At 43.2% G+C, this 15,551-nt stretch overlaps 12 non-coding genes across 12 annotated transcripts; all 12 read left to right on the top strand.

The window, feature by feature from the left end:
* The first annotated feature begins 196 nt into the window (after nt 1–196).
* trnay-gua (transfer RNA tyrosine (anticodon GUA)) lies at nt 197–283 on the top strand. Its single transcript is given in 2 exon segments — nt 197–233; nt 248–283. It is a non-coding gene; the product is annotated as a tRNA-Tyr (tRNA).
* Nucleotides 284–874: 591 nt separating this feature from the next.
* Nucleotides 875–962, top strand: trnay-gua (transfer RNA tyrosine (anticodon GUA)). Its single transcript is given in 2 exon segments — nt 875–911; nt 927–962. It is a non-coding gene; the product is annotated as a tRNA-Tyr (tRNA).
* A 591-nt stretch (nt 963–1,553) lies between these two features.
* Nucleotides 1,554–1,640, top strand: trnay-gua (transfer RNA tyrosine (anticodon GUA)). Its single transcript is given in 2 exon segments — nt 1,554–1,590; nt 1,605–1,640. It is a non-coding gene; the product is annotated as a tRNA-Tyr (tRNA).
* A 591-nt stretch (nt 1,641–2,231) lies between these two features.
* On the top strand, nt 2,232–2,318 carry trnay-gua (transfer RNA tyrosine (anticodon GUA)). The gene is given in 2 exon segments: nt 2,232–2,268; nt 2,283–2,318. It is a non-coding gene; the product is annotated as a tRNA-Tyr (tRNA).
* Nucleotides 2,319–3,587: 1,269 nt separating this feature from the next.
* trnay-gua (transfer RNA tyrosine (anticodon GUA)) lies at nt 3,588–3,674 on the top strand. The gene is given in 2 exon segments: nt 3,588–3,624; nt 3,639–3,674. It is a non-coding gene; the product is annotated as a tRNA-Tyr (tRNA).
* A 591-nt stretch (nt 3,675–4,265) lies between these two features.
* Nucleotides 4,266–4,352, top strand: trnay-gua (transfer RNA tyrosine (anticodon GUA)). The gene is given in 2 exon segments: nt 4,266–4,302; nt 4,317–4,352. It is a non-coding gene; the product is annotated as a tRNA-Tyr (tRNA).
* A 1,269-nt stretch (nt 4,353–5,621) lies between these two features.
* On the top strand, nt 5,622–5,708 carry trnay-gua (transfer RNA tyrosine (anticodon GUA)). Its single transcript is given in 2 exon segments — nt 5,622–5,658; nt 5,673–5,708. It is a non-coding gene; the product is annotated as a tRNA-Tyr (tRNA).
* A 1,269-nt stretch (nt 5,709–6,977) lies between these two features.
* On the top strand, nt 6,978–7,064 carry trnay-gua (transfer RNA tyrosine (anticodon GUA)). Its single transcript is given in 2 exon segments — nt 6,978–7,014; nt 7,029–7,064. It is a non-coding gene; the product is annotated as a tRNA-Tyr (tRNA).
* Nucleotides 7,065–9,011: 1,947 nt separating this feature from the next.
* trnay-gua (transfer RNA tyrosine (anticodon GUA)) lies at nt 9,012–9,098 on the top strand. The gene is given in 2 exon segments: nt 9,012–9,048; nt 9,063–9,098. It is a non-coding gene; the product is annotated as a tRNA-Tyr (tRNA).
* Nucleotides 9,099–9,689: 591 nt separating this feature from the next.
* On the top strand, nt 9,690–9,776 carry trnay-gua (transfer RNA tyrosine (anticodon GUA)). The gene is given in 2 exon segments: nt 9,690–9,726; nt 9,741–9,776. It is a non-coding gene; the product is annotated as a tRNA-Tyr (tRNA).
* A 1,270-nt stretch (nt 9,777–11,046) lies between these two features.
* trnay-gua (transfer RNA tyrosine (anticodon GUA)) lies at nt 11,047–11,133 on the top strand. Its single transcript is given in 2 exon segments — nt 11,047–11,083; nt 11,098–11,133. It is a non-coding gene; the product is annotated as a tRNA-Tyr (tRNA).
* A 2,624-nt stretch (nt 11,134–13,757) lies between these two features.
* On the top strand, nt 13,758–13,844 carry trnay-gua (transfer RNA tyrosine (anticodon GUA)). The gene is given in 2 exon segments: nt 13,758–13,794; nt 13,809–13,844. It is a non-coding gene; the product is annotated as a tRNA-Tyr (tRNA).
* Nucleotides 13,845–15,551: the final 1,707 nt, after the last annotated feature.

Raw genomic sequence — 15,551 nt, 5'->3', positions numbered from 1 at the left:
CCAAATGCAACTACTTGCAATCTAAGGGGATGTAGCTCAGAGGAATAGAGCATTAGTTGAACGTACGAAGACCTGGGGGCAATCCTCAGCAGCTCCAAGAAACCACCAAACTCATCAGATTAATTTCTTAAAGGGAACATATGCTTCTGCCAAACCTCTGACCATCTAGGTGATGGTGTTTGACTACATTTTTTATCCTTCGATAGCTCAGTTGGTAGAGCGGAGGACTGTAGGTGAAATTGCTGTAATCCTTAGGTCGCTGGTTCAAATCCGGCTCGAAGGATTGTACTTTTTCTTGTGGCTTACACCAACTTTTTGACAGCAGTGTACCATGACATGTGCTTGACAAAAAAATATCTTTCCCTGAGAGAAGAAATCTTCACTTGTTGACCTTTGATAGGAATGTTGGTAGAGCAGCAGAGAGTTCTCGAGATTGCAACAGTCCTTAGGTCGCTGATTCAGAAGAGTATAACTTATTCTGCAGTTGTTCCAAGTTTTTGACTTATGCCTAGTGTTTCCCCAAAAGCAAGTCATTCCCTGAGCGGGAATCAAACCCAGGCCGCGGTGGTAAAAGAACCGAATCCTTACCACTAGACCAACAGGGAGAGAGAAAAATACATTTCGCAAGCTAGGGGGCTAAACAGCGATTTTATTCCTCGGCTCACTTTTTGTCTATTTCCAAATGCAACTACTTGCAATCTAAGGGGATGTAGCTCAGAGGAATAGAGCATTAGTTGAACGTACGAAGACCTGGGGGCAATCCTTAGCAGCTCCAAGAAGCCACCAAACTCAGCAGATTAATTTCTTAAAGGGAACATATGCTTCTGCCAAACCTCTGACCATCTAGGTGATGGCGTTTGACTACATTTTCTATCCTTCGATAGCTCAGTTGGTAGAGCGGAGGACTGTAGGTTGAAATTGCTGTAATCCTTAGGTCGCTGGTTCAAATCCGGCTCGAAGGATTGTACTTTTTCTTGTGGCTTACGCCAACTTTTTGACAGCAGTGTACCATGACATGTGCTTGACAAAAAAATATCTTTCCCTGAGAGAAGAAATCTTCACTTGTTGACCTTTGATAGGAATGTTGGTAGAGCAGTAGAGAGTTCTCGAGATTTCAACAGTCCTTAGGTCGCTGATTCAGAAGAGTATAACTTTTTCTGCAGTTGTGCCAAGTTTTTGACTTATGCCTAGTGTTTCCCCAAAAGCAAGTCATTCCCTGAGCGGGAATCAAACCCAGGCAGCGGTGGTAAAAGAACCGAATCCTAACCACTAGACCAACAGGGAGAGAGAAAAATACATTTTGCAAGCTATGGGGCTAAACAGCGATTTTATTCCTCGGCTCACTTTTTGTCTATTTCCAAATGCAACTACTTGCAATCTAAGGGGATGTAGCTCAGAGGAATAGAGCATTAGTTGAACGTACGAAGACCTGGGGGCAATCCTCAGCAGCTCCAAGAAACCACCAAACTCATCAGATTAATTTCTTAAAGGGAACATATGCTTCTGCCAAACCTCTGACCATCTAGGTGATGGTGTTTGACTACATTTTTTATCCTTCGATAGCTCAGTTGGTAGAGCGGAGGACTGTAGGTGAAATTGCTGTAATCCTTAGGTCGCTGGTTCAAATCCGGCTCGAAGGATTGTACTTTTTCTTGTGGCTTACGGCAACTTTTTGACAGCAGTGAACCATGACATGTGCTTGACAAAAAAATATCTTTCCCTGAGAGAAGAAATCTTCACTTGTTGACCTTTGATAGGAATGTTGGTAGAGCAGTAGAGAGTTCTCGAGATTGCAACAGTCCTTAGGTCGCTGATTCAGAAGAGTATAACTTTTTCTGCAGTTGTGCCAAGTTTTTGACTTATGCCTAGTGTTTCCCCAAAAGCAAGTCATTCCCTGAGCGGGAATCAAACCCAGGCAGCGGTGGTAAAAGAACCGAATCCTAACCACTAGACCAACAGGGAGAGAGAAAAATACATTTTGCAAGCTATGGGGCTAAACAGCGATTTTATTCCTCGGCTCACTTTTTGTCTATTTCCAAATGCAACTACTTGCAATCTAAGGGGATGTAGCTCAGAGGAATAGAGCATTAGTTGAACGTACGAAGACCTGGGGGCAATCCTTAGCAGCTCCAAGAAACCACCAAACTCAGCAGATTAATTTCTTAAAGGGAACATATGCTTCTGCCAAACCTCTGACCATCTAGGTGATGGTGTTTGACTACATTTTTTATCCTTCGATAGCTCAGTTGGTAGAGCGGAGGACTGTAGGTGAAATTGCTGTAATCCTTAGGTCGCTGGTTCAAATCCGGCTCGAAGGATTGTACTTTTTCTTGTGGCTTACGCCAACTTTTTGACAGCAGTGTACCATGACATGTGCTTGACAAAAAAATATCTTTCCCTGAGAGAAGAAATCTTCACTTGTTGACCTTTGATAGGAATGTTGGTAGAGCAGCAGAGAGCTCTCGAGATTGCAACAGTCCTTAGGTCGCTGATTCAGAAGAGTATAACTTTTTCTGCAGTTGTTCCAAGTTTTTGACTTATGCCTAGTGTTTCCCCAAATGCAAGTCATTCCCTGAGCGGGAATCAAACCCAGGCCGCGGTGGTAAAATAACCGAATCCTAACCACTAGACCAACAGGGAGAGAGAAAAATACATTTCGCAAGCTAGGGGGCTAAACAGCGATTTTATTCCTCGGCTCACTTTTTGTCTATTTCCAAATGCAACTACTTGCAATCTAAGGGGATGTAGCTCAGAGGAATAGAGCATTAGTTGAACGTACGAAGACCTGGGGGCAATCCTTAGCAGCTCCAAGAAACCACCAAACTCAGCAGATTAATTTCTTAAAGGGAACATATGCTTCTGCCAAACCTCTGACCATCTAGGTGATGGCGTTTGACTACATTTTTTATCCTTCGATAGCTCAGTTGGTAGAGCGGAGGACTGTAGGTGAAATTGCTATAATCCTTAGGTTGCTGGTTCAAATCCGGCTCAAAGGATTGTACTTTTTCTTGTGGCTTACGGCAACTTTTTGACAGCAGTGAACCATGACATGTGCTTGACAAAAAAATATCTTTCCCTGAGAGAAGAAATCTTCACTTGTTGACCTTTGATAGGAATGTTGGTAGAGCAGTAGAGAGTTCTCGAGATTGCAACAGTCCTTAGGTCGCTGATTCAGAAGAGTATAACTTTTTCTGCAGTTGTGCCATGTTTTTGACTTATGCCTAGTGTTTCCCCAAAAGCAAGTCATTCCCTGAGCGGGAATCAAACCCAGGCAGCGGTGGTAAAAGAACCGAATCCTAACCACTAGACCAACAGGGAGAGAGAAAAATACATTTTGCAAGCTATGGGGCTAAACAGCGATTTTATTCCTCGGCTCACTTTTTGTCTATTTCCAAATGCAACTACTTGCAATCTAAGGGGATGTAGCTCAGAGGAATAGAGCATTAGTTGAACGTACGAAGACCTGGGGGCAATCCTCAGCAGCTCCAAGAAACCACCAAACTCATCAGATTAATTTCTTAAAGGGAACATGTGCTTCTGCCAAACCTCTGACCATCTAGGTGATGGTGTTTGACTACATTTTTTATCCTTCGATAGCTCAGTTGGTAGAGCGGAGGACTGTAGGTGAAATTGCTGTAATCCTTAGGTCGCTGGTTCAAATCCGGCTCGAAGGATTGTACTTTTTCTTGTGGCTTACGGCAACTTTTTGACAGCAGTGAACCATGACATGTGCTTGACAAAAAAATATCTTTCCCTGAGAGAAGAAATCTTCACTTGTTGACCTTTGATAGGAATGTTGGTAGAGCAGTAGAGAGTTCTCGAGATTGCAACAGTCCTTAGGTCGCTGATTCAGAAGAGTATAACTTTTTCTGCAGTTGTGCCAAGTTTTTGACTTATGCCTAGTGTTTCCCCAAAAGCAAGTCATTCCCTGAGCGGGAATCAAACCCAGGCAGCGGTGGTAAAAGAACCGAATCCTAACCACTAGACCAACAGGGAGAGAGAAAAATACATTTTGCAAGCTATGGGGCTAAACAGCGATTTTATTCCTCGGCTCACTTTTTGTCTATTTCCAAATGCAACTACTTGCAATCTAAGGGGATGTAGCTCAGAGGAATAGAGCATTAGTTGAACGTACGAAGACCTGGGGGATATCCTCAGCAGCTCCAAGAAACCACCAAACTCATCAGATTAATTTCTTAAAGGGAACATATGCTTCTGCCAAACCTCTGACCATCTAGGTGATGGTGTTTGACTACATTTTTTATCCTTCGATAGCTCAGTTGGTAGAGCGGAGGACTGTAGGTGAAATTGCTGTAATCCTTAGGTCGCTGGTTCAAATCCGGCTCGAAGGATTGTACTTTTTCTTGTGGCTTACACCAACTTTTTGACAGCAGTGTACCATGACATGTGCTTGACAAAAAAATATCTTTCCCTGAGAGAAGAAATCTTCACTTGTTGACCTTTGATAGGAATGTTGGTAGAGCAGCAGAGAGTTCTCGAGATTGCAACAGTCCTTAGGTCGCTGATTCAGAAGAGTATAACTTATTCTGCAGTTGTTCCAAGTTTTTGACTTATGCCTAGTGTTTACCCAAAAGCAAGTCATTCCCTGAGCGGGAATCAAACCCAGGCCGCGGTGGTAAAAGAACCGAATCCTTACCACTAGACCAACAGGGAGAGAGAAAAATACATTTCGCAAGCTAGGGGGCTAAACAGCGATTTTATTCCTCGGCTCACTTTTTGTCTATTCCCAAATGCAACTACTTGCAATCTAAGGGGATGTAGCTCAGAGGAATAGAGCATTAGTTGAACGTACGAAGACCTGGGGGCAATCCTCAGCAGCTCCAAGAAACCACCAAACTCAGCAGATTAATTTCTTAAAGGGAACATATGCTTCTGCCAAACCTCTGACCATCTAGGTGATGGTGTTTGACTACATTTTTTATCCTTCGATAGCTCAGTTGGTAGAGCGGAGGACTGTAGGTGAAATTGCTCTAATCCTTAGGTCGCTTGTTCAAATCCGGCTCGAAGGATTGTACTTTTTCTTGTGGCTTACGCCAACTTTTTGACAGCAGTGTACCATGACATGTGCTTGACAAAAAAATATCTTTCTCTGAGAGAAGAAATCTTCACTTGTTGACCTTTGATAGGAATGTTGGTAGAGCAGCAGAGAGCTCTCGAGATTGCAACAGTCCTTAGGTCGCTGATTCAGAAGAGTATAACTTCTTCTGCAGTTGTTCCAAGTTTTTGACTTATGCCTAGTGTTTCCCCAAAAGCAAGTCATTCCCTGAGCGGGAATCAAACCCAGGCAGCGGTGGTAAAAGACCCGAATCCTTACCACTAGACCAACAGGGAGAGAGAAAAATACATTTCGCAAGCTAGGGGGCTAAACAGCGATTTTATTCCTCGGCTCACTTTTTGTCTATTCCCAAATGCAACTACTTGCAATCTAAGGGGATGTAGCTCAGAGGAATAGAGCATTAGTTGAACGTACGAAGACCTGGGGGCAATCCTTAGCAGCTCCAAGAAACCACCAAACTCAGCAGATTAATTTCTTAAAGGGAACATATGCTTCTGCCAAACCTCTGACCATCTAGGTGATGGCGTTTGACTACATTTTTTATCCTTCGATAGCTCAGTTGGTAGAGTGGAGGACTGTAGGTGAAATTGCTGTAATCCTTAGGTCGCTGGTTCAAATCCGGCTCGAAGGATTGTACTTTTTCTTGTGGCTTACGGCAACTTATTGACAGCAGTGTACCATGACATGTGCTTGACAAAAAAATATATTTCCCTGAGAGAAGAAATCTTCACTTGTTGACCTTTGATAGGAATGTTGGTAGAGCAGCAGAGAGTTCTCGAGATTGCAACAGTCCGTATGTCGCTGACTCAGAAGAGTATAACTTATTCTGCAGTTGTTCCAAGTTTTTGACTTATGCCTAGTGTTTACCCAAAAGCAAGTCATTCCCTGAGCGGGAATCAAACCCAGGCCGCGGTGGTAAAAGACCCGAATCCTTACCACTAGACCAACAGGGAGAGAGAAAAATACATTTCGCAAGCTAGGGGGCTAAACAGCGATTTTATTCCTCGGCTCACTTTTTGTCTATTCCCAAATGCAACTACTTGCAATCTAAGGGGATGTAGCTCAGAGGAATAGAGCATTAGTTGAACGTACGAAGACCTGGGGGCAATCCTCAGCAGTTCCAAGAAACCACCAAACTCAGCAGATTAATTTCTTAAAAGGAACATATGCTTCTGCCAAACCTCTGACCATCTAGGTGATGGTGTTTGACTACATTTTTTATCCTTCGATAGCTCAGTTGGTAGAGCGGAGGACTGTAGGTGAAATTGCTGTAATCCTTAGGTCGCTTGTTCAAATCCGGCTCGAAGGATTGTACTTTTTCTTGTGCCTTACGCCAACTTTTTGACAGCAGTGTACCATGACATGTGCTTGACAAAAAAATATCTTTCTCTGCGAGAAGAAATCTTCACTTGTTGACCTTTGATAGGAATGTTGGTAGAGCAGCAGAGAGTTCTCGAGATTGCAACAGTCCTTAGGTCGCTGATTCAGAAGAGTATAACTTTTTCTGCAGTTGTGCCAAGTTTTTGACTTATGCCTAGTGTTTCCCCAAAAGCAAGTCATTCCCTGAGCGGGAATCAAACCCAGGCAGCGGTGGTAAAAGAACCGAATCCTAACCACTAGACCAACAGGGAGAGAGAAAAATACATTTTGCAAGCTATGGGGCTAAACAGCGATTTTATTCCTCGGCTCACTTTTTGTCTATTTCCAAATGCAACTACTTGCAATCTAAGGGGATGTAGCTCAGAGGAATAGAGCATTAGTTGAACGTACGAAGACCTGGGGGCAATCCTTAGCAGCTCCAAGAAACCACCAAACTCAGCAGATTAATTTCTTAAAGGGAACATATGCTTTTGCCAAACCTCTGACCATCTAGGTGATGGCGTTTGACTACATTTTTTATCCTTCGATAGCTCAGTTGGTAGAGTGGAGGACTGTAGGTGAAATTGCTGTAATCCTTAGGTCGCTGGTTCAAATCCGGCTCGAAGGATTGTACTTTTTCTTGTGGCTTACGGCAACTTATTGACAGCAGTGTACCATGACATGTGCTTGACAAAAAAATATATTTCCCTGAGAGAAGAAATCTTCACTTGTTGACCTTTGATAGGAATGTTGGTAGAGCAGCAGAGAGTTCTCGAGATTGCAACAGTCCGTATGTCGCTGACTCAGAAGAGTATAACTTATTCTGCAGTTGTTCCAAGTTTTTGACTTATGCCTAGTGTTTACCCAAAAGCAAGTCATTCCCTGAGCGGGAATCAAACCCAGGCCGCGGTGGTAAAAGACCCGAATCCTTACCACTAGACCAACAGGGAGAGAGAAAAATACATTTCGCAAGCTAGGGGGCTAAACAGCGATTTTATTCCTCGGCTCACTTTTTGTCTATTCCCAAATGCAACTACTTGCAATCTAAGGGGATGTAGCTCAGAGGAATAGAGCATTAGTTGAACGTACGAAGACCTGGAGGCAATCCTCAGCAGTTCCAAGAAACCACCAAACTCAGCAGATTAATTTCTTAAAAGGAACATATGCTTCTGCCAAACCTCTGACCATCTAGGTGATGGTGTTTGACTACATTTTTTATCCTTCGATAGCTCAGTTGGTAGAGCGGAGGACTGTAGGTGAAATTGCTGTAATCCTTAGGTCGCTTGTTCAAATCCGGCTCGAAGGATTGTACTTTTTCTTGTGCCTTACGCCAACTTTTTGACAGCAGTGTACCATGACATGTGCTTGACAAAAAAATATCTTTCTCTGCGAGAAGAAATCTTCACTTGTTGACCTTTGATAGGAATGTTGGTAGAGCAGCAGAGAGTTCTCGAGATTGCAACAGTCCTTAGGTCGCTGATTCAGAAGAGTATAACTTTTTCTGCAGTTGTGCCAAGTTTTTGACTTATGCCTAGTGTTTCCCCAAAAGCAAGTCATTCCCTGAGCGGGAATCAAACCCAGGCAGCGGTGGTAAAATAACCGAATCCTAACCACTAGACCAACAGGGAGAGAGAAAAATACATTTCGCAAGCTAGGGGGCTAAACAGCGATTTTATTCCTCGGCTCACTTTTTGTCTATTTCCAAATGCAACTACTTGCAATCTAAGGGGATGTAGCTCAGAGGAATAGAGCATTAGTTGAACGTACGAAGACCTGGGGGCAATCCTTAGCAGCTCCAAGAAACCACCAAACTCAGCAGATTAATTTCTTAAAGGGAACATATGCTTCTGCCAAACCTCTGACCATCTAGGTGATGGTGTTTGACTACATTTTTTATCCTTCGATAGCTCAGTTGGTAGAGCGGAGGACTGTAGGTGAAATTGCTGTAATCCTTAGGTCGCTTGTTCAAATCCGGCTCGAAGGATTGTACTTTTTCTTGTGCCTTACGCCAACTTTTTGACAGCAGTGTACCATGACATGTGCTTGACAAAAAAATATCTTTCTCTGCGAGAAGAAATCTTCACTTGTTGACCTTTGATAGGAATGTTGGTAGAGCAGCAGAGAGTTCTCGAGATTGCAACAGTCCTTAGGTCGCTGATTCAGAAGAGTATAACTTTTTCTGCAGTTGTGCCAAGTTTTTGACTTATGCCTAGTGTTTCCCCAAAAGCAAGTCATTCCCTGAGCGGGAATCAAACCCAGGCAGCGGTGGTAAAATAACCGAATCCTAACCACTAGACCAACAGGGAGAGAGAAAAATACATTTCGCAAGCTAGGGGGCTAAACAGCGATTTTATTCCTCGGCTCACTTTTTGTCTATTCCCAAATGCAACTACTTGCAATCTAAGGGGATGTAGCTCAGAGGAATAGAGCATTAGTTGAACGTACGAAGACCTGGGGGCAATCCTCAGCAGCTCCAAGAAACCACCAAACTCAGCAGATTAATTTCTTAAAGGGAACATATGCTTCTGCCAAACCTCTGACCATCTAGGTGATGGCGTTTGACTACATTTTTTATCCTTCGATAGCTCAGTTGGTAGAGCGGAGGACTGTAGGTGAAATTGCTGTAATCCTTAGGTCGCTGGTTCAAATCCGGCTCGAAGGATTGTACTTTTTCTTGTGGCTTACGGCAACTTTTTGACAGCAATGAACCATGACATGTGCTTGACAAAAAAATATCTTTCCCTGAGAGAAGAAATCTTCACTTGTTGACCTTTGATAGGAATGTTGGTAGAGCAGTAGAGAGTTCTCGAGATTGCAACAGTCCTTAGGTCGCTGATTCAGAAGAGTATAACTTTTTCTGCAGTTGTGCCAAGTTTTTGACTTATGCCTAGTGTTTCCCCAAAAGCAAGTCATTCCCTGAGCGGGAATCAAACCCAGGCAGCGGTGGTAAAAGAACCGAATCCTAACCACTAGACCAACAGGGAGAGAGAAAAATACATTTTGCAAGCTATGGGGCTAAACAGCGATTTTATTCCTCGGCTCACTTTTTGTCTATTTCCAAATGCAACTACTTGCAATCTAAGGGGATGTAGCTCAGAGGAATAGAGCATTAGTTGAACGTACGAAGACCTGGGGGCAATCCTCAGCAGCTCCAAGAAACCACCAAACTCATCAGATTAATTTCTTAAAGGGAACATATGCTTCTGCCAAACCTCTGACCATCTAGGTGATGGTGTTTGACTACATTTTTTATCCTTCGATAGCTCAGTTGGTAGAGCGGAGGACTGTAGGTGAAATTGCTGTAATCCTTAGGTCGCTGGTTCAAATCCGGCTCGAAGGTTTGTACTTTTTCTTGTGGCTTACACCAACTTTTTGACAGCAGTGTACCATGACATGTGCTTGACAAAAAAATATCTTTCCCTGAGAGAAGAAATCTTCACTTGTTGACCTTTGATAGGAATGTTGGTAGAGCAGCAGAGAGTTCTCGAGATTGCAACAGTCCTTAGGTCGCTGATTCAGAAGAGTATAACTTATTCTGCAGTTGTTCCAAGTTTTTGACTTATGCCTAGTGTTTACCCAAAAGCAAGTCATTCCCTGAGCGGGAATCAAACCCAGGCCGCGGTGGTAAAAGAACTGAATCCTAACCACTAGACCAACAGGGAGAGAGAAAAATACATTTCGCAAGCTAGGGGGCTAAACAGCGATTTTATTCCTCGGCTCACTTTTTGTCTATTTCCAAATGCAACTACTTGCAATCTAAGGGGATGTAGCTCAGAGGAATAGAGCATTAGTTGAACGTACGAAGACCTGGGGGCAATCCTTAGCAGCTCCAAGAAGCCACCAAACTCAGCAGATTAATTTCTTAAAGGGAACATATGCTTCTGCCAAACCTCTGACCATCTAGGTGATGGCGTTTGACTACATTTTTTATCCTTCGATAGCTCAGTTGGTAGAGCGGAGGACTGTAGGTTGAAATTGCTGTAATCCTTAGGTCGCTGGTTCAAATCTGGCTCGAAGGATTGTACTTTTTCTTGTGGCTTACACCAACTTTTTGACAGCAGTGTACCATGACATGTGCTTGACAAAAAAATATCTTTCCCTGAGAGAAGAAATCTTCACTTGTTGACCTTTGATAGGAATGTTGGTAGAGCAGTAGAGAGTTCTCGAGATTGCAACAGTCCTTAGGTCGCTGATTCAGAAGAGTATAACTTTTTCTGCAGTTGTGCCAAGTTTTTGACTTATGCCTAGTGTTTCCCCAAAAGCAAGTCATTCCCTGAGCGGGAATCAAACCCAGGCAGCGGTGGTAAAAGAACCGAATCCTAACCACTAGACCAACAGGGAGAGAGAAAAATACATTTTGCAAGCTATGGGGCTAAACAGCGATTTTATTCCTCGGCTCACTTTTTGTCTATTTCCAAATGCAACTACTTGCAATCTAAGGGGATGTAGCTCAGAGGAATAGAGCATTAGTTGAACGTACGAAGACCTGGGGGCAATCCTCAGCAGCTCCAAGAAACCACCAAACTCAGCAGATTAATTTCTTAAAGGGAACATATGCTTCTGCCAAACCTCTGACCATCTAGGTGATGGTGTTTGACTACATTTTTTATCCTTCGATAGCTCAGTTGGTAGAGCGGAGGACTGTAGGTGAAATTGCTGTAATCCTTAGGTCGCTGGTTCAAATCCGGCTCGAAGGATTGTACTTTTTCTTGTGGCTTACGGCAACTTTTTGACAGCAGTGAACCATGACATGTGCTTGACAAAAAAATATCTTTCCCTGAGAGAAGAAATCTTCACTTGTTGACCTTTGATAGGAATGTTGGTAGAGCAGCAGAGAGTTCTCGAGATTGCAACAGTCCTTAGGTCGCTGATTCAGAAGAGTATAACTTATTCTGCAGTTGTTCCAAGTTTTTGACTTATGCCTAGTGTTTACCCAAAAGCAAGTCATTCCCTGAGCGGGAATCAAACCCAGGCCGCGGTGGTAAAAGAACCGAATCCTTACCACTAGACCAACAGGGAGAGAGAAAAATACATTTCGCAAGCTAGGGGGCTAAACAGCGATTTTATTCCTCGGCTCACTTTTTGTCTATTTCCAAATGCAACTACTTGCAATCTAAGGGGATGTAGCTCAGAGGAATAGAGCATTAGTTGAACGTACGAAGACCTGGGGGATATCCTCAGCAGCTCCAAGAAACCACCAAACTCATCAGATTAATTTCTTAAAGGGAACATATGCTTCTGCCAAACCTCTGACCATCTAGGTGATGGTGTTTGACTACATTTTTTATCCTTCGATAACTCAGTTGGTAGAGCGGAGGACTGTAGGTGAAATTGCTGTAATCCTTAGGTCGCTGGTTCAAATCCGGCTCGAAGGATTGTACTTTTTCTTGTGGCTTACACCAACTTTTTGACAGCAGTGTACCATGACATGTGCTTGACAAAAAAATATCTTTCCCTGAGAGAAGAAATCTTCACTTGTTGACCTTTGATAGGAATGTTGGTAGAGCAGCAGAGAGTTCTCGAGATTGCAACAGTCCTTAGGTCGCTGATTCAGAAGAGTATAACTTATTCTGCAGTTGTTCCAAGTTTTTGACTTATGCCTAGTGTTTACCCAAAAGCAAGTCATTCCCTGAGCGGGAATCAAACCCGGCCGCGGTGGTAAAAGAACCGAATCCTTACCACTAGACCAACAGGGAGAGAGAAAAATACATTTTGCAAGCTAGGGGGCTAAACAGCGATTTTATTCCTCGGCTCACTTTTTGTCTATTTCCAAATGCAACTACTTGCAATCTAAGGGGATGTAGCTCAGAGGAATAGAGCATTAGTTGAACGTACGAAGACCTGGGGGATATCCTCAGCAGCTCCAAGAAACCACCAAACTCATCAGATTAATTTCTTAAAGGGAACATATGCTTCTGCCAAACCTCTGACCATCTAGGTGATGGTGTTTGACTACATTTTTTATCCTTCGATAGCTCAGTTGGTAGAGCGGAGGACTGTAGGTGAAATTGCTGTAATCCTTAGGTAGCTGGTTCAAATCCGGCTCGAAGGATTGTACTTTTTCTTGTGGCTTACACCAACTTTTTGACAGCAGTGTACCATGACATGTGCTTGACAAAAAAATATCTTTCCCTGAGAGAAGAAATCTTCACTTGTTGACCTTTGATAGGAATGTTGGTAGAGCAGCAGAGAGTTCTCGAGATTGCAACAGTCCTTAGGTCGCTGATTCAGAAGAGTATAACTTATTCTGCAGTTGTTCCAAGTTTTTGACTTATGCCTAGTGTTTCCCCAAAAGCAAGTCATTCCCTGAGCGGGAATCAAACCCAGGCCGCGGTGGTAAAAGAACCGAATCCTTACCACTAGACCAACAGGGAGAGAGAAAAATACATTTCGCAAGCTAGGGGGCTAAACAGCGATTTTATTCCTCGGCTCACTTTTTGTCTATTCCCAAATGCAACTACTTGCAATCTAAGGGGATGTAGCTCAGAGGAATAGAGCATTAGTTGAACGTACGAAGACCTGGGGGCAATCCTCAGCAGCTCCAAGAAACCACCAAACTCAGCAGATTAATTTCTTAAAGGGAACATATGCTTCTGCCAAACCTCTGACCATCTAGGTGATGGTGTTTGACTACATTTTTTATCCTTCGATAACTCAGTTGGTAGAGCGGAGGACTGTAGGTGAAATTGCTCTAATCCTTAGGTCGCTTGTTCAAATCCGGCTCGAAGGATTGTACTTTTTCTTGTGGCTTACGCCAACTTTTTGACAGCAGTGTACCATGACATGTGCTTGACAAAAAAATATCTTTCTACGAGAGAAGAAATCTTCACTTGTTGACCTTTGATAGGAATGTTGGTAGAGCAGCAGAGAGCTCTCGAGATTGCAACAGTCCTTAGGTCGCTGATTCAGAAGAGTATAACTTCTTCTGCAGTTGTTCCAAGTTTTTGACTTATGCCTAGTGTTTCCCCAAAAGCAAGTCATTCCCTGAGCGGGAATCAAACCCAGGCAGCGGTGGTAAAAGAACCGAATCCTAACCACTAGACCAACAGGGAGAGAGAAAAATACATTTTGCAAGCTATGGGGCTAAACAGCGATTTTATTCCTCGGCTCACTTTTTGTCTATTTCCAAATGCAACTACTTGCAATCTAAGGGGATGTAGCTCAGAGGAATAGAGCATTAGTTGAACGTACGAAGACCTGGGGGCAATCCTCAGCAGCTCCAAGAAACCACCAAACTCATCAGATTAATTTCTTAAAGGGAACATATGCTTCTGCCAAACCTCTGACCATCTAGGTGATGGTGTTTGACTACATTTTTTATCCTTCGATAGCTCAGTTGGTAGAGCGGAGGACTGTAGGTGAAATTGCTGTAATCCTTAGGTCGCTGGTTCAAATCCGGCTCGAAGGATTGTACTTTTTCTTGTGGCTTACACCAACTTTTTGACAGCAGTGTACCATGACATGTGCTTGACAAAAAACTATCTTTCCCTGAGAGAAGAAATCTTCACTTGTTGACCTTTGATAGGAATGTTGGTAGAGCAGCAGAGAGTTCTCGAGATTGCAACAGTCCTTAGGTCGCTGATTCAGAAGAGTATAACTTATTCTGCAGTTGTTCCAAGTTTTTGACTTATGCCTAGTGTTTACCCAAAAGCAAGTCATTCCCTGAGCGGGAATCAAACCCAGGCCGCGGTGGTAAAAGAACCGAATCCTTACCACTAGACCAACAGGGATCGAGAAAAATACATTTCGCAAGCTAGGGGGCTAAACAGCGATTTTATTCCTCGGCTCACTTTTTGTCTATTTCCAAATGCAACTACTTGCAATCTAAGGGGATGTAGCTCAGAGGAATAGAGCATTAGTTGAACGTACGAAGACCTGGGGGATATCCTCAGCAGCTCCAAGAAACCACCAAACTCATCAGATTAATTTCTTAAAGGGAACATATGCTTCTGCCAAACCTCTGACCATCTAGGTGATGGTGTTTGACTACATTTTTTATCCTTCGATAGCTCAGTTGGTAGAGCGGAGGACTGTAGGTGAAATTGCTGTAATCCTTAGGTAGCTGGTTCAAATCCGGCTCGAAGGATTGTACTTTTTCTTGTGGCTTACACCAACTTTTTGACAGCAGAGTACCATGACATGTGCTTGACAAAAAAATATCTTTCCCTGAGAGAAGAAATCTTCACTTGTTGACCTTTGATAGGAATGTTGGTAGAGCAGCAGAGAGTTCTCGAGATTGCAACAGTCCTTAGGTCGCTGATTCAGAAGAGTATAACTTATTCTGCAGTTGTTCCAAGTTTTTGACTTATGCCTAGTGTTTACCCAAAAGCAAGTAATTCCCTGAGCGGGAATCAAACCCAGGCCGCGGTGGTAAAAGAACCGAATCCTTACCACTAGACCAACAGGGAGAGAGAAAAATACATTTCGCAAGCTAGGGGGCTAAACAGCGATTTTATTCCTCGGCTCACTTTTTGTCTATTCCCAAATGCAACTACTTGCAATCTAAGGGGATGTAGCTCAGAGGAATAGAGCATTAGTTGAACGTACGAAGACCTGGGGGCAATCCTCAGCAGCTCCAAGAAACCACCAAACTCAGCAGATTAATTTCTTAAAGGGAACATATGCTTCTGCCAAACCTCTGACCATCTAGGTGATGGTGTTTGACTACATTTTTTATCCTTCGATAACTCAGTTGGTAGAGCGGAGGACTGTAGGTGAAATTGCTCTAATCCTTAGGTCGCTTGTTCAAATCCGGCTCGAAGGATTGTACTTTTTCTTGTGGCTTACGCCAACTTTTTGACAGCAGTGTACCATGACATGTGCTTGACAAAAAAATATCTTTCTCTGAGAGAAGAAATCTTCACTTGTTGACCTTTGATAGGAATGTTGGTAGAGCAGCAGAGAGCTCTCGAGATTGCAACAGTCCTTAGGTCGCTGATTCAGAAGAGTATAACTTATTCTGCAGTTGTTCCAAGTTTTTGACTTATGCCTAGTGTTTACCCAAAAGCAAGTCATTCCCTGAGCGGGAATCAAACCCAGGCCGCGGTGGTAAAAGAACCGAATCCTTACCACTAGACCAACAGGGAGAGAGAAAAATACATTTCGCAAGCTAGGG

Source organism: Oncorhynchus clarkii, unplaced genomic scaffold (assembly GCF_045791955.1).
Source record: "Oncorhynchus clarkii lewisi isolate Uvic-CL-2024 unplaced genomic scaffold, UVic_Ocla_1.0 unplaced_contig_1340_pilon_pilon, whole genome shotgun sequence".
In the NCBI taxonomy this organism is placed as follows: Eukaryota; Metazoa; Chordata; class Actinopteri; order Salmoniformes; family Salmonidae; genus Oncorhynchus; species Oncorhynchus clarkii.
The sequence above is the reverse complement of the archived record's forward strand: the minus strand, read 5'-3'. Positions and strand labels throughout refer to the sequence as shown.